Source organism: Sapajus apella, unplaced genomic scaffold (genome assembly GCF_009761245.1).
Source record: "Sapajus apella isolate SASKATOON/1434 unplaced genomic scaffold, GSC_monkey_1.0 scaffold33, whole genome shotgun sequence".
Classification (NCBI taxonomy): Eukaryota; Metazoa; Chordata; class Mammalia; order Primates; family Cebidae; genus Sapajus; species Sapajus apella.
The window spans coordinates 13,386,939-13,411,545 of NW_022436973.1; the positions used below are offsets into that span (position 1 = coordinate 13,386,939).

General features: G+C 40.0%; 1 long non-coding RNA gene across 2 annotated transcripts in view; it reads left to right on the top strand.

Annotated features, from left to right (window-relative positions):
* The first annotated feature begins 2,024 nt into the window (after positions 1–2,024).
* The window catches only part of LOC116562900, an 82,216-nt gene continuing 59,633 nt past the window's right edge, over positions 2,025–24,607 (top strand). Inside the window, exons 1-2 of one of the 2 annotated variants that reach the window (XR_004274124.1) lie at positions 2,025–2,607; positions 5,076–5,162. This is a non-coding gene — a long non-coding RNA (uncharacterized LOC116562900). Of the gene's footprint in view, positions 2,608–3,768; positions 5,163–24,607 lie in introns of those variants that run through there. The other variant, XR_004274123.1, reaches the window with a different exon arrangement.

Below are 24,607 nucleotides of genomic sequence, written 5' to 3' on the forward strand. Positions count from 1 at the left end.
GAACCTGTGGTTTCTGAGACTATCCCCTGGTAGATAGTGTCAGAACTAAATTGAATTGGAGAACACCCAGGTGGTTTTCACTGCAGAATCAATTGCTTGCTTGGGGTATGGAGTGAAACCTGCACAGATTTGGTAGTAGAAGTCTTCTGTGTTGATTGTTGTTGTTGAGAGAAGAGAGGAAAAACACAGCTTGAGTTGTTCTTTCCCACATTCATTCCCCAATGTATACATTCAGCAAACACCAAGTATAGTTTCTGAAATTATTTTTCATCTATATATTTGTTCTGATTATATGTATTTAAGTTTTATTTTACATTTGCTAAATTTATCAGTAAACATTTTTGACTTCTAATGTGTACAATTTTGTTTCCTGTAATTTTAAAAAAATTTTCTTTTACAAAAGTACTTACTTGAAAAGGACTAGAAATTTTGAAAATAGTCCGAATACAGTTAGCGTTAGAAGCATCACCATAAATAACTTGAATAAACAACAGATCATGATAAGTGCTAGAGTAAATGTAAAGATTAAATCACAAAGGCCTAAAGAGAGAGGGAAAACACTACTTGCATGACTCTTGAAAAGCGCTCCAAGTGGTTGTTACTTTTCTCATTTGATCCTCTGGACAGAGCCATGAAGTTGACATAGATCACCAAGCTTGAAGTTGTCTGACTGAAAGCCTTAACCATAAGGAACATTATAAGGAAGGGTAACACTTACTGAGGGCTCCTTGTGCTGCCAGTGTACAAAGCTGGGGTCAGCTCTCCCTATTGGAACTTCTTCCAAGTGGCCTATGCTTGCTTCCTTTATGTGGTTTCCAGATATTGTTTTAATGGAAACATGACTATTAAAGAGGAGACAGTTTTAATATTTTTAAAAATTTTAAAAATAGGTTATTGGGGAACAGGTAATATTTGATTGCATAGGTAAGTTTTTTTATTGGTGGTTTCTGAGATTTTGATGTACTTATCACATGAGAGCCATATACAATGCACCCAATTAGTAGTCTTTTATCCTTCACCCCTTCCCACCGTTTTTTCTTGAGTTCCTAAAGTCCATTATGTCATTCTTATGCATTTGTATCCTCATAGCTTAGCTCCCACTTATGAGTGACAACATACAATGCTTGGTTTTCCATTCCTGAGTTACTTTGCTGAGAATAGTAGTCTCCAATCTCTTCCAGGTTGCTGCAAATACCATTAATTCATTTCTTTTTATGGCTGAGTAGTATTCCATTGTATGTGTATATATACCACAGTTTCTTTATTCATTTGTTGATTGATGGACATTTGGGTTGGTTCCATGTTTTTACAGTTGCAAATTGTGCTGCTATAAACATGCATGAGCAAGTATCTTTTTGGTATAATGACTTCATTTCTTCTGGGTAGATACCCAGTAGTGAGATAGCTATATCAAATGATAGTTCTACTTTTAGTTCCTTAAGGAATCTCCACACTGTTTTTCATAGTGGTTGTACTTGCTTACATTCCCACCAGCAGTGTAAACGTGTTCCCTTTTCATCGCATCCATGCCAACATCTATTATTTTTTGATTTTTTGATTTTTTGATGATGGTCATTCTTATAGGAGTGAAGTGGTATCACATGGTGGTTTTGATTTGCATTTCCCTGATCATTAGTGATGTTGATCATTTTTTATATGTTTGTTAGTCATTTGTATGTCTTCTTTTGATAATTGTCTATTCATGTTCTTGTCCTGCTTTTGATTGGATTGTTTATTTATTGCTAATTTGTTTGAGTTCATTGCAGATTCTGGATAGTAGTCCTCTGTCAGATGTATTGAATGTGAAGATTTTCTCCCATTCTGTCAGTTTTCTGTTTACTCTGCTGACTGTACCTTTTGTTGTGCAAAAGCTCTTTAGTTTAATTAAGTCTCAGTTGCTTATCTTTGTTTTTATTGCATTTGCTTTTTGGTTCATGGTTGTGAAATCTTTGCCAGCCAATGTCTAGAAGAGTTTTCCTGATGTTATCTGCTAGAATTTTTATACTTTCAGGTTTTAGATTTAAGTCCTTGATCCATCTTGAGATGATTTTTGTATAAGGTAAGTGATGATGATCCAGTTTAATTCTCCTACATGTGGCCTGTCAATTATTCAAGGACCACTCATTGAATAGGGTATCCTTTCCCCACTTTATGTCTTTGTTTGCTTTGTCAACAATTGGTTGGCTGTAAGTATTGGGTTTATTTCTGGGATTTCTATTCTGTTCCATTGGTCTATGTGTCTATTTGTATACCAGTACCATGCTGTTTTGGTGACTATGGCTTTATAGTATAGTTTGAAATCAGGTAATGTGATGCCTCCAGATTTGTTCTTTTTGGTTAGTCTTGCCTTGGCTATATAGGCTCTTTTTTGATTCCATATAAGTTGTAGAATTGATTTTGTAGTTCTGTGGAGGATGATGTTGGTATTTTGATGGAAATTACATAAACATACAAGAAATAGCACTATGAATGGAATAGTAACTCACATCTCAATACTAATATTTAATGTAGATGGCCTAAATGCTTCATCTAAAAGATACAGAATGACAGAATGGATAAGAATTCACCAATTATCTGCTGCCTTCAAGAGACTCACCTAACCTTAAGGTAAAGTGGTGGAAAAAGACATTCCATGCAAATTGTGACCAAAAGTGAGCAGGAGTAGCAATTCTTATATCAGACAAAGGAAACTTTAAAGCAACAGCAGTTAAGAAAGACAAAGAGAGACATTATGTAATGATAACAGGCTTTGTTCAACAGGAAAATATCACAATTCTAAATATATATTCACCTAACACTGGAGCTCCCAGATTTATAAAATAGCTGCTACTAGACCTAAGAAATGAAATACACAGTGACACAATAATAGTGGGGGACTTCAATACTCCACCGACGGCACTAGACAGGTCATCAAGACAGAAATTCAACAAAGAAACAATGGATTTAAATTACACCCTAGAACAAATTAACTTAACAGATATTTACAGAACATTCTATCCAGCAACTGCATAATATACATTCTATTCATCAGCATATGGAACTTTCTCCAAGACAGAGCACATGATAAGCCACAAAATGAGCCTCAATAAATTTAAGATAATTGAAATTATATCAAGCACTCTCACAGTCCACACTGGAATAAAACTGGAAATCCACTCCATAAAGAGCCTTCAAATACACGGAAATTAAATAACCTGTTCCTAAATGATCATTGGTCAACTATGAAATCAAGATGGAAATTAAAAAATTTTTCAAACTGAATGCAAGTAGTGACACATCCTATCAAAACCTCTGGGATATAGTAAAGGCAGTACTAGGAGGAAAGTTCAGAGCTCTAAATGCCTACATCAAAAAGTCTGAAAGAGCAAAAACAAACAAACAAAGTTCACACTTCAAGGAACTGGAGAAACAAGAACAAACTCAAACCCAGCAAGAGAAGGGAAATAAAAAAGATCAGAGCAGAACTAAATGAAATGGAAACAACAGCAAAAAACAATACAAAAGATAAACAAAAAGCTGGTTCTTGAAACAATAAATAAAATTGATAGACATTAACGAAATTAACCAAGAAAAGGTGAGAGGAAATTCAAATAAACTCAATCAGAAATGAAATGGGAGATATTACAACTGACACCACAGAAATACAATAGGTCATTCAAGGCTACAATGAACACCTTTATGCACATAAACCGGAAAACCTAGAAGAGGTAGATAACTTCCTGGAATTATATAACCCTCCTACCTAAGAAGAGGAAGAATTAGATACCCTGAACAGACCAACAAGTAGGGAGACTGAAAATGGTAATAAAAAAAGTTTTATAGTTTAAGTCTCTGCATGTATATCTCTAATTTTTACTCCAAATATACAAGATACATTAGTGTGTGGGAAATGGATATATGTTTGATGTTTATGTAAGAAGTAGTATCCAAGAAGAGCACAGATTGAATTGTGACCTTATGGGTCATCTATTAAAACAGGAGCAAGCCAATGTTTTACCTTTTGAGGTGAGCAGATTGCTTGAGTGGAGTTAGAATCCTTACATATGACTTTGGCACAACAGTTGCGTAGCCTGCCGAGCAGAATTTAGACAGTACAGGGAAGTGATGATAATGGCTAGAAGAAGAGTAGAAAGGGAGAGAAACAGGTGAAAATGACACACATTCAGGAGGTGGGTCAGTGGGGGCAAAATATAGTACCACAAAAACAAGATCTACAGAATGATAAAGTGTAAAGCCATATTTACAATTTATGGACATGCAAAAATATTCAATATATTGTTTAAGAGTACAGAAAGTTTAAGCCAAGCTACAAAGAAAGGCAGTTGATTCATGAACATAAAATTTAGAAGAGTGTCTACTGAGGGGGTGGTTCTTTGGTACAGGGGGTGGGACCCACAGAATGAGGCTAAGGTAACTACTGCTGTGTTTCTTAAGACACGTGATGGCTATGCTGGGTTTCTTTAGTTAATTATCTTTCTGCTTCGAGTACACAGTTTGTGTATTTCCTCTAGTGAGTCAGATATTTTATTTTACTTTATTGAAATAAGAAAAGTAACCGACATAGAAACCTTAATTTATACTGATCATTTTTGAGAGCCTGGGCTATAGTACTGAACCTGTTTTCTATCAGGCTCTTTTCTATTTTTATTTAAAAAATAAGAAATATTTTAAATAGTTCTAATTTCTATAAAGAAAGAACTGCTCCCTTGATCCCCAAGTTCAGATCCCAAATGTCAGAGCCTCTTCCATCCATATCAACATCCCCAGGCTGCTATTCCCCAAAGCCAAACCATTTTACTCACCTGGGAGCTCCAGTCCTCCCTGCTCCTGCTAATCAGAGCTGCACACCTTGGCTGTCAGCACCTGAGTGGCCAATAAGATCAGGAGTAGGGTAAACACAGCCGACATGGCCAAGGCAGTGGAGGCTTGTTTACTGTCACCATGGGAACCTCTAAAGGTTCTTTAAGGGGGTGGGGCCAAAAGCTGGGGCGGAGTCAGAACAACAGGGGCAGCAGCACGTCTCTGATCCCTCCACACGCAGTGATTTTGAGAAGCTTTTCTGCTTGGCTACTCAGACGCAGTTCACCCCTCTGTCCTGGAAATGTGCCTCAATTAATTTCTCCCAAGAAGGTGGGACCTCTGGCTCAACTGAACAGATAGAGGTGAGATGGGTGAGAGGGAAGCAAGGGTGGAGGGAGTCAAGGGCTGTTGCTGTGTGAGTGTCTCTGGATCAGAGGCCACTTGAAGAGAGGTTCAGGTGATGTAATCACAAGTGGGGGTGGGGGAGCAAGAGGTCACAAGGGTCAGATTATGACACACCTGGAGTGGAGCTGGGGATTGGCCAGGCAGAGGGGCTTGATAAAAGCCAGGTTGCCAGGGAGTGAGCCTGGCAGAGAGAGGCTGGGCATGAAGGGATGGGGTGAAGGCATGGTGATTGTGTTCTGGCTTCTGTTCCAGGGCCCTTTCATGGAGACTTATTTCCCATGGTCCTCTTCCAAGAAAATTCTCTCCACTCTCTCACCTGCATCCTGCCCTGAGTCTCAGGCTCTGATTGCAATCTATAGTCTACAGCTTCCCTCTCCCCATTTCCCAACCCACAGCTTTCTCAGTTCCTGGCTGCAAGGGTTTTACATCCTCTACTCAATTTCAAAAATTTCTCCTGGCACCAGCTTCTCTACCCAGCATCTTTGGTCTACCTGTCAGTCCTCTCCTGTGTTTCCTGTCAGTCTGGAAATCCAGATTACTGTGATGAATAGGCTGCTTGCATTTTCTGAATCACTATGTTGATGAGAAATGCATCCTATAAGAGGTAACAAAGCTTCACACAAGGTCATTTTGAAGATGACAGTGAGGAGGACATAAGTGCTCTAGGATCAATATGTGAGGCTGCCACAAACATGCTATAGTTTGCACATTCTTGCAGAGAGGCAGAAGAGCCTGCTTGGGAGAGAAGCCTCAAAATCATGGCTAGTGTCTTGACAGAATTTATTCTGGCCCCCGGAATGGTATACAAGACACCTTCAGGAGAAGGTATTTTGCTGGCCACTCTTAACTCCTAGAAGAAACAGATGCCGTGACTTTGAAATATTGGAAAGTGAATGTAAAATGGAGAACCTCTGAAGACAGCAGAGCCCAATGAAGATAAATGGCATTGCTCATCATTGAAGTCAGGTAGCATGATGCCTCCAGCTTTGTTCTTTTTGCTTAGAATTGTCTTGGCTATGTGGGCTCTTTTGGTTCTATATGAATTTTAAGGTGTTTTTTTCCAGTTCTGTGAAGAGGGTCATTGGCAGCTTGATGGGGATAGCGTTGACTCTATAAATTACTTTGGGCAGTGTAGCCATTTTCACAGTATTGATTCTTCCTAACCATGAACATGGAATGTTTCTCCGTCTATTTGTGTCTTCTCTTACCGAGCAGTGGTTTATAGTTCTCCTTGAAGAAGTCCTTTACATCCTTTGTTAGTTGTATTCCTAGGTATTTTATTCTGTTTGTAGCAATTATAAATGGGAGTTTGCTCTTGATTTGGCTCTCTTTAAGTCTGTTATTGGCCTGTAGAAATGCTTGTGATTTCTCCACATTGATTTTGTATCCTAAAACTTAGCTGAAGTTGCTTATCAGTTTCAGGAGATTTTGGGCTGAAATGATGGGGTCTTCTAAATATACAATCATGTCGTCTGTAAATAGAGATAACTTGACCTCCTCTTTTCTTAATTGAATACCTTTATTTCTTTTTCTTGCCTGATTGCTCTGGCTAGAACTTCCAATACTATATTGAATAGGAGTGGTGAGAGAGGGCTAGTGCCAGATCCTTGTCTAGTGCCAGATTTCAAAGGGAATGCTTCCAGTTTTTGCCCATTCAGTATGATATTGGCTGTGGGTTTGTCATAAATAGCTTTTATTATTTTGAGATATGTTCCATTGATACCTAGTTTATTGAGAGTTTTTAGCATAAAGGGCTGTTGAATTTTGTTGAGATCTTCTCTGCATCTACTGAGATAATCATGTGGTTTTTGTCTTTGATTCTGTTTATGTGGTGTATTACGTTTATAGACTTGCATATGTTCAATCAGCCTTGCATCCCCGGGATGAAGCCTACTTGATCGTGATGGATTAGCTGTTCGATGTGCTGCTACAGTCAGTTTGCCAGTATTTTATTGAAGACTTTTACATCTATGTTCATCATGAATATTGGCCTGAAGTTTTCTTTTTTGGCTGAGTCTCTGCCAGATTTTGGTATCAGGATGATATTGGTTTCATAAAATGATTTGGGAGGGATTCCGTCTTTTTGTATTGTTTGGAATAGTTTCAGAAGGAGTGATACCAGCTCCTCTTTGTACATCCAGTAGAATTCAGCTGTGAACCCATCTGGACCTGGGCTTTTTTTGGTTGGTAGGCTATTAATTGCTGCCTCAACTGCAACCCTTGATATTGGTCTATTCAGGGTTCCAACTTCTTCCTGGTTTAGGCTTGGGAGGGTGCAAGTGTCCAGGAATTTATTCATTTCTTCCAGGTTTACTGCTTTATGTGCATAGAGTTGTTTGTAGTAATTTCTGATGGTAGTTTGTATTTCTGTGGAATCAGTGGTGATATCCTCTTTATCATTGTTTATTGTATCTATTTGATCTTCTTTCTTTTCTTTTTTTTTAATTCATCTGGCTAGCAGTCTATTTCATTGATCTTGTCAAAAAAACCAGCTCCTGGATTTATTGATGTTTTGAAGTGTTATTTGTATCTCTATCTCCTTCAGTTCTGCTCTGATCTTAGTTATTTCTTGTCTTCTGCTAGCTTTTTAATTTTTTTTATTTTTATCTTGCTCCTCTAGCTCTTTCAATTTTGATGATAAGGTATTGATTTTAGATCTTTCCTTGTGTCTCATGTGGGCATTTATTGCTATCAATTTCCCTCTAGACTTTGATTTAAATGTGTCCCAGAGATTCTGGTGTGTTGTGTATTCATTCTCGTTGGTTTCAAATAACATCTTTATTTCTGCCTTCATTTCATTGTTTATACAGTCAACATTCAAGAGCCATTTGTGTGGTTCTGAGTTAGTTTCTTAATCCTGAGTTCTAATTTGATTGAACTGTGGTCTGAGAGACTGTTTTTTATTTCCATTTTTTTTTGCATTTGCTGAGGAGTGATTTACTTCCAATTATGTGGTCAATTTTAGAGTAGGTACAATATGGTGCTGAGAAGAATGTATATTCTGTGGATTTGGGGTGGAGAGTTCTGTAGATGTTTATTAGATTTGCTTTGTCCAAATCTGAGTTCAAGTCCTGGATATCCTTGTTAATTTTCTGTCTCGTTGATCTGTCTAATACTGACAGTGGAGTGTTAAAGTCTCCCACTATTATTATGTGGGAGTCGAAGTCTCTTTGTAGGTCATTAAGAACTTGCTTTATGTATCTGGGTGCTCCTGTATTGAGTGCGTTTATGTTTAGGATCGTTAGCTGCTCTTGTTGCATTGATCCTTTTACCATTATGTAATGCCCTTCTTTGCCTCTTTTGATCTTTGTTGGTTTAAAGTCTATTTTATCAGAGACTAGGATTGCAGCTCCTGCTTTTTTTTTTTTTTTTTTTTTTTTGGCTCTCTGTTTGCTTGGTAAATCTTCCTCCATCCCTGTATTTTGAACCTATGTGTGTCTTTGCACATGAGATGGGTTTCCTGGATATAGCACGCCGATGGGTTTTGACTTTTTGTCCAATTTGCCAGTCGGTGTCTTTTAATCGGGGCATTTAGCCCATCTACATTTCAGGTTAACATTATTATGTGTGAATTTGATCCTGCCATTTTGACGCTAGCTGGTTGTTTTGCCCGTTAGTTGTTGCAGTTTCTTCATTTTGTCTATGGTCTTTACCATTTGGTACGTTTTGGAGTGGCTAGTACTGGTAGTTCCTTTCTATGTTTAGTGCTTTTTCAGGAGCTCTTGTAAGGCAAGCCTGGTGGTGACAAAATTTCTCAGCAATTGCTTGTTCATAAAGGATTTTATTTCTCCTTCGCTTATAAAGCTTAATTTGGCTGGATATGAAATTCTAGGAATTCTAGGTTGAATGTTCTTTTCTTTAAGGATATTGAATATTGGCCCCCACACTCTTCTGGCTTGTAGGGTTTCTGCTGAGATCTGCTGTGAGTCTGATAGGCTTCCCTTTGTGGGTGACCTGACCTTTCTTTCTGGCTGCGCTTAGCATTTTTTTCTTCATTTCAACCCTGGTGAATGTGGCGATTATATGCCTTGGGGTTGCTCTTCTTGAGGAATATCTTTGTGGTGTTCTCTGTATTTCCTGGACTTGAATGTTGGCCTGCCTTGCTAGGTTGGGGAAGTTCTCCTGGATAATATCCTGAAGAGTGTTTTCCAGCTTGGATTCATTCTCTCCATCATATGTATGTATTATTTATATACTGGTAAGTTAGCTTTTTAAAAAGCTATAGGTACAAGTTTTAACTATTACTTATTTTTATATTTGCCTCTGCATGCCTAAATACATTTGTTTTACTCTAAGTTATTACAAAAAATGACCTAAAACAGGAAAAAAAAAGAGTCATTTTTATATAAAATGACTGGCATATTTTATGCTTAGACTGTAGACCTTTCTTTTTGTGATTTAATTCTATTAAATTTTGGTGCTTTTTAAAATGCTCTTAAATCAGTTTTTAAGAAATTTTGTGTTTACTTTTCTTAATTTATTTTTAATTAGCATAGTTATCTACAAGGTATTTATAATGTTGCCTGAAATTATCTGACCTTAGATATGATTTATATCCTGCCTTTTTAAATGATTTTTTAACCCTTCCAAAATTCAGAATAATTTTGCTCTTTCACCCTATAAAATAAAGTAAAATTGGAACAATTAGGTTTGTTGAAACTCTTCAGATTTTAAATAACTCAAAACTGTTACAGGAGTCCTTCAACTTTGGGATTTAAAAACATATAAAAAATTCTCCAGATCTGTCAAATTCAGAAGGGAGCTGATGTTAATTTTATATTAGTAAAAAGTATTATTAGAATTAGCTTTTAGTTATTGTATACTTTTCAAGTTAAATGAAGTATGTTCCTTTTTAAGCATAAACACAGAAACAATAACTATTAAAAGACTTTTCTCCAAGATCCTAGATTCACAAATCCCTTTTTACTTTTTTTTTTAATAAAAATTCTCAATAAGTGCTGACCCAATTATGTGGGAATCATTAGGGACCTATTGCTTATTTCAGTCTTTTGTTAGCACTGCTAGCCAAGCTATATCCACCTTGCTTAAGATCTATAACAGCAATAGCAAAATGTATGAAAACTTCTATTGACTTAGTTCTAGGATCTCTACTACAGTTAATAGTTTCTTATCCTACACAGATGCTTTTATTGACAGTCATGTGATATCTATGAAATATTACTGGCTTACCCTTCAGAGGTCTACCTCCATCACTGCTTCACTCTGAACTCAGTAACAAAAAAATGTAAAAATTTTTATTTTTATTTTATTTTATTTATTTATTTAACTTTTATTGGAAGAAAGAGGACCCAATAATTACCAGCCTTTTGGGAACTATTCACAACCATGCAAGCCTTCTAGCCAAGATAACTGTGATTTTATTTTGATTTTATGTGGTTCATACTGAAAAAGAAAAACGAAAAATTATGAAGCTGTGTATGCAATCAGAAACTTAAATTTGGCCTTGAAATATAGGCTTCTCTCAGAAATTAAATAATTCCAATGGGGTAACTTAATTGCCCTCACCCAGATATGTCTGCTGCCCAAAGATAAAGAAGGTGTTATAGAAGGTATGATTTATAGGTTAGTTCATGACTTTTAAATGCTTTAGAAACAAAGAGAGTCCAGATTGCTACAAGATCGTGAATCAAAGCTCTAATTGGCTTGCAGTCAGTGAGCTCTGAACAAACACCAGATTAGCAACATCTCAGCGATGGCGGAGATCAATGATATACATCCTGATGCCTGACTAGTTTGTTTTGGCCAAAGGAGGGTATAAAGAAAGAGAAAAGCAACCTTCATATTTGGGAACTGGTCTAGCACTGTTAGACCTTAGTGTTGCCAGGAGTGAAACGGGCACTCACAAGTAGGTCCTAATCTTGCTGAGTATAAACAATTTCACAGAGTACCAGCGTCAGAAAAGGCCACTCTATGATTGTGGTGGATCAAGACAAAAAGACCACTCCATATTCATGTCTGAATGCAGACATAAACATTAACATGATCTAAATTATGCAAATGACTAAACACCCCTCACTCCCGGCTAATATGTGTAACAGTGGCTTATTCACCAATCACAGCTTTAACCTTACTTCCACCCCAATTTTAGAAACAGTTTTTAAAGATATTCAGTCATAGAGTTAACACTACTTCCTGATGGCCTCCACTTCAGAGCAAAAGTCCAGTTCCCTAAAACTTCCCCTAAAGTACTGGTAAGGACGGAATGTTTACATTCCCCCAAATTCATATGTTGAAATTCTAACCGCCAAGGTGACTGTAATAGGAGATGGGGCCTACAAAGGTGTTTAAGGAATGAAGGTGGAGCTCTCACAAATGGAATCAGTGTTTTTATAATAGGGACCCCAGAGAGCTCTCTCTCTCTCTTTTTGCCATGTGAGGAAACAGCAAGAAATTGGCATTCTGCAACTCAGAAAAAGATCCTCACTGGACCCCAACTATGCTAGCAGTGTGACCTTAGACTTCCCAGCCTCCAGAACTATGAGAAATAAATTGCTGTTGTTTATAAGCCACCCAGGGTAGAGTACTTTGTTACATAGCAGCTAGAGCTGATGAAGACAAGACTCTAACTTAAGTCCCGCATCTTATAATGTCTTCTTTAACATGCTCTTACTGAGAGACACCACAGCTCTTCATGGTGTTTTCCCTTATTTCAGTGATTAACAAACTCAGCTTGTTCAGCCACAGGTCTCTTTCTGTTGATGTTACCATAGGTTGCTACTCTGAACACACTGTCTATGGGTTAACTTTGCTCTGTAAGGAGCAGGCCTCTGTTGCTATAGGGTACTACTTTAATGAAGTTGCTGTCTAACACTGCCGGCTTACCCTTACATTCTTTCCTGGGTCAAGCCAAGAATCAGGCTAAGCCCCAGTTTGGGGGCTCTTGTGTCCTGCATTGTTTTGAGGAAGGGTGAGACCCCTAAGACTCAGAGAAACGCTCTTGCTCAAAATTAGAATAGCTGGTAAATCATGGTAAAAATAATAATAAAAACAAACATTTACTGAGCACTCACTGTACCATGCATTCTTCTGAATCTTTTGTGATTTTAACCTTGTCAAAACCCAGGGGCAGGTACTAATGTTAGCCTTAAGGATAAGACTGAGCTACAGAAGTGTCCAGGGAGCTTGCCAGAGGTGCTAAAAATAGGAGAAATGATGCAGGGCATTGGACTGGACTATTCTGGCCCAGGGTCTATGCTATTACACACCACAGTATGTGTCCCAGTGAGAGAACCCGGCCCTTCCCTCTCCTTCCATGTCGAGAGCTCTCAGCCTGGCTCACAAAGCCCTTATCCTTAAATTTCCCTCTTTGGAAGTAGCAGGACAGTGTTGGGGCAGTGAGTAGAACAGGAAATTTTATTGTCCAGCCCTGGCACAGACTCCTTCAAATTGTGACATTTCACATTGCTGCCAAATTCTCTTTTGCACAAAGTTGTGGACTAAAAGCAAGTCTGAAACCAAGGGTGGCTCATAGTTTTGACTCATTCCTGTTGGAGGCTGCAGTTGATGTGAATGTAACTGAGTTTCTCACCCACTTGTCTACCTCTGCCAGTGGAAGCTGGCCCACTTATGATTCAAGTCTTAAGTCATTAGTTTTCTTCCACACCCATGGAAATGACAACTGGGTTGATCCCCAGTGTGTGTCAAGAGGAAGCCTGGTCCTTTGTGGTGTTTAGTGTTCCTGAGGCCCTGAGCCCCCAGTAGGGGATGCATCAAGGCTGTAGTAACTATTCATGGGGCATCAATATACCGACAGATGGAATGCTTCTTTCTGCAAAAAAACTGATTTTGAAAAGAAAAAGCATTGCACATACAATGCAAAGTCATATCTCATTTCTTTCTCTTCTCCTTTCCCCAGAGTTGTTGCATATCACAGCATTGCACACATAAATACCTTTATTACACAGTCCTGCCTAATAAATGACAAATCAACTTGTATCCCATTTTATAGGCATGAACAGGAGTGGCCTTTCTGTTTGTGTTCCTCCCAGGCCCCCTTCCTTAGGATGCACTACTTTCACGTGTGTGTTTTATTCCCATAGGTCGGCTCCAGGAGGGGTTCTAGAAAGTGGGCATAGAAGTCCCTTTGGTTGGAAATTACCAGCTCACATGACTCTGGTGGCCCAATGGCACAGTGAGAAACATAAGCATGGGCTTGAGCCTGCCTCTTTCCATGGAAGGCCCATAGCACAGGCTGGTTTTAATGCTGTATCTCCTGGAGCTGGCTGTATTTCTCTGAAGTAAACAGACCCAGAGGGCAGAGAAGTTCTCTGAACAGAGCAGGTCCCAGAACCCAGAGCTACTGCACTGCTCCCAGGCCTCTTGATGCCAGAGGTAATATTGTCACCATAAGAATTAAAGAAAGAAGAGAGAAACACAGAGGGTGGCTTTACAGTTAACAGGGACAAGTTTATTTTGAATAAACCTGAGAGCAGCTGCTGGCTGAGTTAGGTCAGAGCCACAAGCTCTCTTACAGACTTTTTAAGGATTCAGGGTGGGACTGTTTATCAGAGACTTGGACTGCTTCTGTGTCTCTTTGTTGTGCTTACCAGGGAGGGAGAGTTGTGTGTCTGTTCCCATACATCTTTCTGCAGCTGCAGGTATATCTCTGGAGTCTGCTTTTTGTTTCCCTCTCTTAGTGCACGTGAAGGGAAAGGAATGTGCTTATGAAGGCCCACCCTTTTACTGGGGCCCATTGTATGAGGGTGAAGTTTGGCAGTTGCCCAAGAGACTTTCTGCCTACTTCCCTCTGTGCTGATCTGTCTTATCTGTGTTTTACTGTCTGCTCTTTCTGTCTGCTTGTAGTTAGAACATAAGTGATTTCATCCAAATGCATGAGGCTAGAATGGGAGCTGGAACTTAAGGTAGTGGTGTTTGTCTGAGATGACGCTGCTCCTGCTCTGTCAGTCACAGCAGCATTTATCTATTTTTCCTTCTCCTCCTCCTCTTCCTCCAGCAAAAGGCAGGTAGTTTAGTTGGTGGTTTCCTTGCCTTTCTTTAGCAAAACTGTGGCCCACTGCAAATCTCCCTGGGCAGCCATGATTGGACCTGTGTTCACTCAGCCCCTGGGAGATGGGGCTGTGTCCTAAGTTCTGGTTCATCACTTCAGGTCCTGGAATTCAGCTCCAGGAGTATTGATCTCTGGCAAGAGCTATGTGCTTAAGGAAGGTGGACCCTCCCCAGGCCCAGGAGATGGATCTCACTTATCTTAACCAGTTATGGCATCCCTACTCCTCTTACTGCTGACTGTTTCGGGGACAGGCAGATGACTGATTTCTGGCCAGTGAATTGTCAGTGTATGTTTGCTAGTGTGTGTAGGAGGGTGTCTGGAAAATATTTTTTCACCTTTACAAAAGTCCATGGGGAAAGAAAACCTGCCCATGTTTTGCCTTCACCAATGTGGTGAGAACATGATTCTTAGAGCTACTACAGGCATCTCATACTCAGGTGAGGTATCTTGTCCTCAAATGCTGAATCATTGGAGAAGACAGGTTGCAAGTGAGAAAGCAGTGTTCACCCTCAAAGGTTCCCAGGGCTGCTGAGCCAATCGGAAATCACCCTCATCACCTTTCTGGGAGACAGGGTTATAGCATTCTCTCCTGAGGGTCACAGATTCTGGAGTTTTTGTCCCTGTGTAGGCAGTGCCAACACATAGATAACACTTGGCCTGAGAGAGGACAGCGGCCTCCCAGGCTTGGGGACTGCAATGGAAAGGAAAGGGGGCTCTCTTCCTGAGACTTTGTGGAAGCTGCTATCAGCAGAAGCCCTGTGGATGCTCAAGTTACTCCGTTGTTATTTACTTAGTGCCCACAATCCAAAAGATTATTAATTTACTCAGAGCCCAAGGAGGAAATGAAATGGAAGGGAAGAAATGGGTTGGAGCCAAGGAAAAATGTACAAATGGCTAAGCTTAGGCTGACATCTTGTGGCTGATCCCAAAAAAGGCACTTCACTAAGAAATGAACTGAACAGCTGGGCAGCTCAGTGGGGGCAGCCTGCGGTCTGAAAACTGGGAACAGGAGCCTTTTAAATCTACTCTCACTTTTTCATTTTCCTTTTTATTACATGTCAAATTTCTTCAGCAGTCATTTTCAGTACTATATAGCTATTAGAAAGAATAGTTTGATGACTACAGACTTAAATTTATTTCTGACAAAAATACATTGTTATTCTGACTAATCCTGCTTCAAATTAAAACTGTTCACCCATTATCAATAGATTACCATTTTCTTTAAATTAGCAATGACATGCAATTGACCTAACTATATGGTTTTCTACCTAGAAATTAACAAGCTGTGCCTCATGTATTACATTTGTAATGAGTAGAAAAGCACTTTTTTTTTTTCCCCATTTTATACAGGTGGAAGCCAAGCAATGGCCAGCATCACAGTGAGCAAATGGTAGATGAGATCTTGAATGCTGGTCTTTCAGAACTTACAGCCTGGAGGTGGAGTTAATGGCTACCACTTCTTTTGAATGCATAGGCCAACAGGCAGTCTTCATGTTGTCTCTTGTAATCTTTAAAACCACCCTAGTAAAGTAAATATTGTTTTTCCTGCTTTACAAATGAAGACACAGAAATCATGCTCTAGAGGTTGGCTGCCTGGGAACCTGAAGCTAGCTTATCTACTTCTAAAACCCATCCTTCTCATTAACCTCCACTTTATTTTTTTGTTTGTTTTTTGAGACAGAGTCTCACTCTGTCACCTAGGCTGGAGTGCAGTGGTGCAATCTCACCTCACTGCAACCTCTGCCTCCCAGGATCAAGCAATTCTCCTGCCTCAACCTCCCAAGTAGCTGGGATTACAGGCATATGCCACTATACCTGGCTAAGTTTTTTGTATTTTTAGTAGAGACGGGGTTTCACTATATTGGCCAGGCTAGTCTTGAACTCCTGACCTTGTGATCTGCCCACCTCGGCCTCCCAAAGTGCTGGGATTATAGGCAGAGCCACTGTGCCAGGCCCTACCTCCACTTTTAGAGATAACTCACTCTTCCCCCAGCCCCTTCCTCCCTATCTTACATATACCTCTCCTACATCTGAGCTTCCAAGAAATTATTAGCATTTGTTGCTATGGTTCTCCTTGAAATATTAGCTGATGAAGAATTATTATTTTTTCCCAGAGATTTGCATTACAATAGATAAGGAGCTCTTGAACACAAAGCCTTTGGGATTTAAAGGGAATATGTCAGACTGCAAGAAATAATGAGACAAAGGCATTTGGGGGCAGTGAACAAAGATTTCCCTTAAATAAACTCACTGAGACTGTTTTGTCCTTAGTAGACAGGGTTTCGAGACAGCAGGTCACATATCTGATGTAATTGAATATCCAACTGAAGGAAAGCAGTTGTTTATTTAGCATCCTGAATGGATTTATCAGCAGACTAATGCAAATACCACTTGATAAGGGCTAGAAGCTGGCCCTAAGGCAAACAGAGGGTCCCCCCCAACCCCTCTCACCACCATCATTTTGAGAAACAATATCTTTTATAATTCCAAAGGACAAAGAGTCAGAGCATTTTAATTCTAATAAACTTGAAGTTTTCATTTTTCTTAAAAAATTTGAAGAGCAATGGCCAATTAGCTGGTGAGCAATGCTTGATCCTTGGCACAGAACTGAACTCATGAAATACTTACTAAGGGCCAGGCAGCCAGTCACCCTGCTAAGTACTTTTTCTAAATTATCTCATTTAATCTTGACAAAGCTACCTATAAAGTAGCATTGGTATACTCATGAGAGAATTGACTGTCAGCCGGACGAGTGGCCCATCTGTGGTCACCATACCTGGTAAGGGCATGGCTGGGATCTAAGTGGGTTCTAGATTCCAAGCTCTTGCTTTCCTTACATCCATGGTGTTAATCTCTTTTCTTGTGCTAAAATGAAATATTGACACTGGGCTTTTTATTTTCAGAATTGCCCTCCTTCCTCTTTGGCACATAGGTAAGAAGGGTGGATAAAGACACAGACTCAGACACTGGAATCCTTTTTGTTATTTGTAGTTATAACCCAGGCCTGCATTAAAGGAGCCTCCTTGTATGAGTCAGTTCTTGCATTGCTATACAGAAATACCCAAGACTAGGTAATTTATAAAGAAAAGAGGTTTAATTGGCTCACAGTTCCGCAGACTGTACAGGAGGCATAGCAACTTCTGCTTCCAGGGAGGCTTCAGGGAGCTTTTACTCATGATAGAAGGTAAAGTGGGATGAAGTATCTTACGTGGCAGGAGCAGGACCAAGAGAGAGAAGGGGAGGGTGCCATACACTTTTCAACAACCAGATCTCATGATAACTTACCCACTCTCATGAGAACAGCACTGAGGGGATAGTGTCAAGTTATTCATGATAACTCTGCCCCCATGTTCCAGTCACCTCCCACCAGGCTCCACCGCCAACACCAGGATTTACAATTTGGCATGAGATTTGGTGGGGACACAGATCCAAACCATTGAATTCTACCCCCTGCCCCTGTGAATCTTATGTTCTTCTCACATTGCAAAATACAATCATCCCTTCTCAGCAGTCCCCCAAAGTCTTAACTCATTCTAGCATGAAATCAAAACATTAAAGTCCAAAGTCTCACCTGAGACAAGTCATTTCTGCCTATGAGCCTGTAAAATAAAAAACTAGTCACTTCCAACATACAATGAAGGTATAGGCATTGGTATACTCCTGTTCCCAAAGGGAGAAATCAGCCAAAAGAAAGGGGCTGCAGGGCCCCCACATCTGAAACCCTGCAGGGCAGTCATTAAATCTTAAAGCTCCAAAATAATCTCCCTTAATTCCATGTCTCACATCCAGGGCACATTGGTGCAAGGGGAGGGGTCTCAAAGCTTTGGATAGCTCTGCCCATGTGGCTTTGTAGGGTTAAGCCCTTGTGGCTACTCCCATGGGTTGGCATTGAGTGCCTGTGCCTTTTCCAGATGCATGGTGCAAGCTTCTAATGGATCTACCACTCTGGGGTCTGGAGGATGGTGGCCCTCTTCTCACAGATCCACTAGGAAGTGCCCCATGGGAACTCTGTGTGGGTTCTTTTTTTCTTATACAAATTTCTGCAGCCCGCTTGAATTCGTCCCCTGAAAATGGGCTTTTCTTTTCTACCACATGTCTAAACTGTAAGTTTTCCAAACTTACGTCTTTATTTCCCTTTAAAATATAAGTTCCAGTTTTAGCTCATTTCTTTGCTCATGCATATGAGATAGGTTGTTAGAAGCAGCCAGGCCAAACCTTTAACACTGGTGCTTAGAAATTTCTTCCACCAGATACCCTAAATACTCATTCTCGATTCAAAGTTCCACAGATCCCTACGGTGGGGGCACAATGCAGCCAACCTCTTTGCTAATGCATAACAAAAGTGACTTGCTCCAGTTCCCAATGAGTTCCTCATCTCTATCTGAGACCTCCTCAGCCTGGACTTTATTGTTCATATCACTATTAGCATTGTAATGACAACAACTTTACAAGTCTCTAGGAAGCTCCAAACATTCTCTCATCTTCCTGTCTTCTTGTGAGCTATACACACTCTTCCACCCTCTGCTGGTTACCCAATTCCAAATCTGCTTCCACATTTTCAGGTATCTTTACAGCAATGCTCTATTCTTTGGTACCAATTTTCTGTATTAGTAAGTTCTTGTATTGTTATAAAGAAATACCTGAGACTGGGTAATTTATAAACAAAAGAGGCTTAATTGGCTCATAGTTCGGCAGACTATACAGGAAGCATAGTGGCTTCTGCTTCTGGGGAAGCCTCAGGGAGCTTTTACTCATGGTGGAAGGCAAAGTGGAAGCAGATATTTTACATGGCAGAAGCAGGACTGAGGGAGAAGGGGAGAGGTGCCATACACTTTTAAACAACCAGATCTCATGATAATTTACTCACTTTCATAAGAACAGCACCAAGGGGATGGTGCTAACCCATTCATGGGAACTCTGCTTCCATCATCCAATCACCTCCTATTAGGCCTCACCTTCAACACTGGGGATTACAATTTGACATGAGATTTGTTGGAGACACAGATCCAAGCAATATTGCCCCCTTTTCTTTACTGTCTAGGGGCCCCAAGTCTGAGCCCGCTATGGTTGCTAGTGGGTTTCTAGGAACACTGAGGAGTACTGGAATGTTTTATGGGTCCACTTGTGCCTTCAGTATCTTCTGATCCAGATGGAAGCTCAATCCTCTCCCTCTATCTCTTCCTTCAAGTCTGTGACCCCTTTTCTACTTCATAATTATTATCTCTCGTCTGTTTTCCCAAAGCATTGAACAAAAGATGATTTCCCAAGAACAAGTAACATGTAGTTTTTGAGCTCAGCAGACCTCATTGACTCTTGATAGTATAAGGGAATTGCAATGCAGAAAAGGGAAACTTAAAATACCAGGATACCCTTTTTGTAGAATTCAGCAACTTGTTCCTTCTCTGGGAAACTCTCTGTGTCCCACTCTGAGAGTTGAAGATTTTAATGGCCTTCAAAGTGGGAAATCTATAACCCCTGACTCTGATCCCTGTCTAGAAAACACAATCTCAGTGCACATCACAATAGTCTCAAAGGGAGCACTCTACTGAGAAGTTGGGAATATGGTGGACTTTTATGTTTTCCTAAGTAGGGCACTTCCTTCAGGCATGCACAGTTGGCATTTAGCTTACTTCCCCTGCTGAGTGCTTCTTCAGGGCACATGGAGTGGGCTGGTGCTTGTTATCACCTAAAACAACTGAAACAACTTAATAAAAATATCTCTTTGGAAAAACAAGAAAGTTTGTCCCAAATACCGATTTCATTTCTACCTTTAGAACCACAAGCAAGACATGTTTAGAATGCACTGTTTTTGTTCTCATGTTATAGCTCTATGTGGGTCGCAAGTACCTGAATTACTCTAGGTCTCCAAATGAAAATGGTAAAACATATCCCACAGAGGTCCTGTGAGGTTAAAATAAGGCAAGTCTTCAAAAGTATCTCATAAACTATAAAACACTACAGTTTAAAAACTATGTATAACCATATAAATGCAAGACATTATTATCCCCCTTTTGTTTTCAGAGTTCCTCAACATAGTGCTTCTAGACTTGACGATTTAGACTTCATTAGTTACCAAGTGTGGTACTATGGACATGCAGGCATATTAGCTGAAATCACTCATTGTATATTTTACATAAATGCATTTTTTGAAGGGTTGATATTTTAAACTATGTGGATATGCTTTTCAATTGTATATTTCTGTGTCTATGACTTTTCCCTCTTCTTTCTAAAGCAATTTTATTTTTTATTTCTTTGGTTTCAGAGGAGAAAAATGGAGTGATGAAATTAGGATTAGGATTATTACAGAAGATATTTAAAGAAAAAAATAATATTCAAGTCTTGACATGAAATATAATATCTCTCTTATCCCTCCTACAAGACCAGAATCTGGAAAATCAGATTTTCTTGGGCCAGAAAGTATTTCCTAACTTTGGAAGACTCTTACCCATATATTTACAAGGTAGTAAGGATACTCTTTTTGTTTATGGCCACTAGGATGGAAGATAGATAAGCCAAGTGAAGGAAAAAGAAGCTCCGGTAGGAGAGTTAATGTCCTGGAGTAGAAGGGTATGACATGGAATAAAGGAAATTTGAAGACTTACGCTTCTTGGCCCATAAGATCAAGGTTAAAATATGGAAAGGAAATGGAGAGAGTAATAGGTCAGGTGCCTGAGATCTGTTCTGAGCTGTGGTTAGATCTCGTGGCGGGGCCAGGTTTTCCTAAGCTCACCCTAAGCTGGGTGTGCAGCATGCTTCCACGTTACACTGGATGGACAATGCAAGCCTCTGTTTTTGCATATGGCCAACACCAACAGGTATTAGGCAAAAACAGAGGGAAGTAGACAGGAGAATCTAATTGTTTCTCTAAGACTGATATAGGGCAGGCATCGCTCACAAAAGTATTCAAGAGAGAGCTTGTCATGGAAGAAAGGACCTATATTAAAACAGCTGTATTGCAGCTCTGTGATTGCAGGATTAGCCCATAGACAGTGCACAGAGAGTAGCCGCATGGGATGCTGGTGGTGGTGGTATTTATACCTACTTTTAATGACATGCAAATTAAGGGACAGGTTATTCAGAAATCACTAGAAAATGAGGAGTAACTTCTGGGTGTTGCCATAGAAATGGGTGGCAACTTCTGGGCATTGTCATGGCATTTGTAAACTGTCATTGCATAGAGGAAGTGTCTCATGCTGATGGGTAGTGAAAGGTTGCTTTCCTGCCACTTGCAGTTTTAGTTTTGGCAGGTTTCCAATTTGGACTGGGAGATAAAAGGAGTCCTGGTAGTCTTCTGTCTCAAGACAAGCAGCTGCTTCCAAGAACACCCTGGCCCCAATCTGGGTGGTCGCATATAAGCAGTTTTCATGGTACTGCGTTGTTAGTCAGAAGGAGAGAGAGCTTGAGTTTGGGCATGGCATGGTTGAAACATAAGTGTTTCTACCCCACCTAACTGCCCTTCTCAAAGAGGGAAAGGAGAAATAGTTGGGAAAATAGTGGAGGATCCTTCCAGAGGGTGTCACTGTGATGGAGTGTGGATTCTGTCCTGGAGGGCTGCCAAGTGACCACATGAGCCACAATCACAGGAGAATCACTGCAGTATTCCTGGGGAGGGAAGTGTTCACAGCACCAACCAAAGCTGATGTGGGGCCCAGTCAGCAGGGACTACTGATGGGTGCTGCTCAGTTATACTGGCTACAGATGGTCGCCGATGGTCTCTGCCCCAGAGACCACAACCAAAGACTCCGAATGCAGATATGATAGTCTATATCACCCCCTACTACCTTGACCAAGATAGGGTACCATGGGTGCTGGTAAAGCTCTATTTCTTGATCTGAAGTCTGGTTATACAGGTGTGTTTACTTTGGGAAAATTCACCCAGCTAGACACATACGATTTGTACATATTTCCGTATATATATTATACTTTAAAAAAAAGGGGACTTAAAAAATCTATATAAATCATCAATACTCTCCCCTCAAAAATAAAATGTTACACATCCACACACACACACCCCCATAAGGCAGGTGGTTATGAGAAACATGAAATCAATTATAGAGAAATGAAAATATATTATTTTTTTCTAGACATTTGAGATTAATGTGAGCAAGAGGATGTACTTTATGCTCTTTTGCTAAAGAAAGCGAAACAAAAATCAGTGAATCTATGAAAACCTCAAAATTCAATGGTAATGATGCTGTAAGTAAGAAGTTAAGCTGGCTAAATATTTAATTTTAGAGAAGTATCAGCAAAGTTCTCTAGATTAACTTTTAGGCTGCAGGAGTTTAAGAACAAATTCAGGCATAATTGTATCCGCATGCTGTCTTTATGGATGAGTTATTTATTGAACCAAATTTTATTTTTTTGAAAATATTACATATCTTATAATATTCCTGGAGACCTTAAGCCAGCTTTTACTAGACTTTTCCCTGAACCTAGCCTGAACCTTTCCTGGAACAGCCCAAAATTCAGCAAGGGGAAGTAAAAAGCACCTGTAATTAGAGCAAGGAAGACTCATGTAAACTTCTGCCCCATTTAGCACTCAAAAGATCTTAGATAAATTGCATAAAATTTTGGGCTGTTTAGTGTAATTCTGACTGTAACTATCTGAAGTTAGGTCAAATTTTCAAATGAAGGACAAAGTGCTGTACAAGACAAAATTCACTTCAGACACCAGCTGTGAGCTTGGGGGTTCCTAGGCCATTTCTGATAATTTTCTAGAATGTGTCACAGAACTAAGAACATCACTATGCTTACTGTCACAGTTTTATTATAAAGGAAACAAATGAGTAATAGTCAAATGAAGAGATGGACGGAGTGATGTCTGATAGGTAAGTTTACCCAAGTGGTAAACTTACAAGTCCTCAGGACACATTGTCCTCTTCTAACACATCAATGTATAATTACCAACCAGGGAAGCTCACTTGAGCCTCAGGTGTCCAGATTATTTTTATTAGGGTTTCATTATGTAGGCATGTTTGATTGAATCATTGTCTACATAATTGTACTCAATCTTCAGCTCCAATTTTCTCTCAAAAAATTGGGCTGATATCATGTGGCTCAAATCCCCAGCTTTCTAATAATGTGATTGGTTTTTGCAGCATGATACCCCATCCTGAAACTACATTGAGGGTCCTCCATGAAGCACCTCCTTAGTGCAAACTCAGTGTGGTCCAATACACCCCTCTTAAATAACAAAGGCATGCCTATTACTTAAGAAATCCCAAGGATTCAGAGGTTTCCTCCCAGGAACCAGTGGGAAAGACCAGCCAAATTCTGTATCCTATAATTAGATGTTTGCTGTCATAGTGTTGTTCATGTGGTGATTCTGTGAGATGAGGATTACAGAACATAGGACACCTTTTCATGACTTTAGATCCATCTTGATAAATGAAAAGACAAAGCACATCTAAGCTCTGTAACTTGAGTAGCACTTCATCATGTTCTCTTTGAGCATCTTGCTAGAGAGTGGAAAGCAAGCTGAGTTGGTCACATCAAATTCAATTGTCCTCTGACTTCTGGGCTTAATAGCCTGCCTTTGAAAGAGATGACCCACACAATGTTTCAGTCAGGTGTTCTGTGGAATGTGGGGTAATTCTTTCCTTATACGCAGCAGTGTTGAGTTCCTGCATGAATGTAAGCACATGATGTCATGTTCCTGTACCCCTTTGCCCTTGCAGCGACAGTTCACAGGGTCCAGGACTCACATTCACCTCCAAGTATCTGAATTGCTCTACCTGAGGCTTCCTGTAGCCATTGAAGCCTCTTTTACCCATTGGAGATGACTGGGAAGTAATGCGCCCCCTCCCCTCATCCCAGCTACCCTCAACCAATGACTTACAGAGGTTGGTGTATGGATTCCCTAGTTCCATCTCTCCTTAGATAGTCTAATTCTGAGGCGCTATGTTTTGTACTTGTCCCCAGACTTTCCCCAGGCATGCTCTGTGACAACTTGTTTGACAAAGCGTTCTTTATCGATGATGTTTCTCCGTGTCCTCCTTCCCCACTCCTCTTTCTCGTGTTTCCTTTGTTACCCCAATAAGCTAAATGCTCCCCTTAAATTCTTATCTCAGGGTCTGTTTCTGGAGTAATCCACCAACAGTCATATCAATTTTCCATTGTCAGCTCCTGATAATTGTGGATGTATTATCTCATTTAACAGTTGTACCTGAAATCCAGCAACTTGTTCTTAAAACGACCACGTCCTATAGCCGGTAAACCACGCAGAAGAGACCTGAGGATCAAGAGAGGTCTTGGTTTATTTTGGTAGATGGGTGTGTGTGTGTGTGTGTGTGTGTGTGTGTGTGCATGCACGCACGTGAATGGCCAGTTCTTTTTCTAAAATTAAATCATTAGTTAGCATTTTGGGGTACAGCA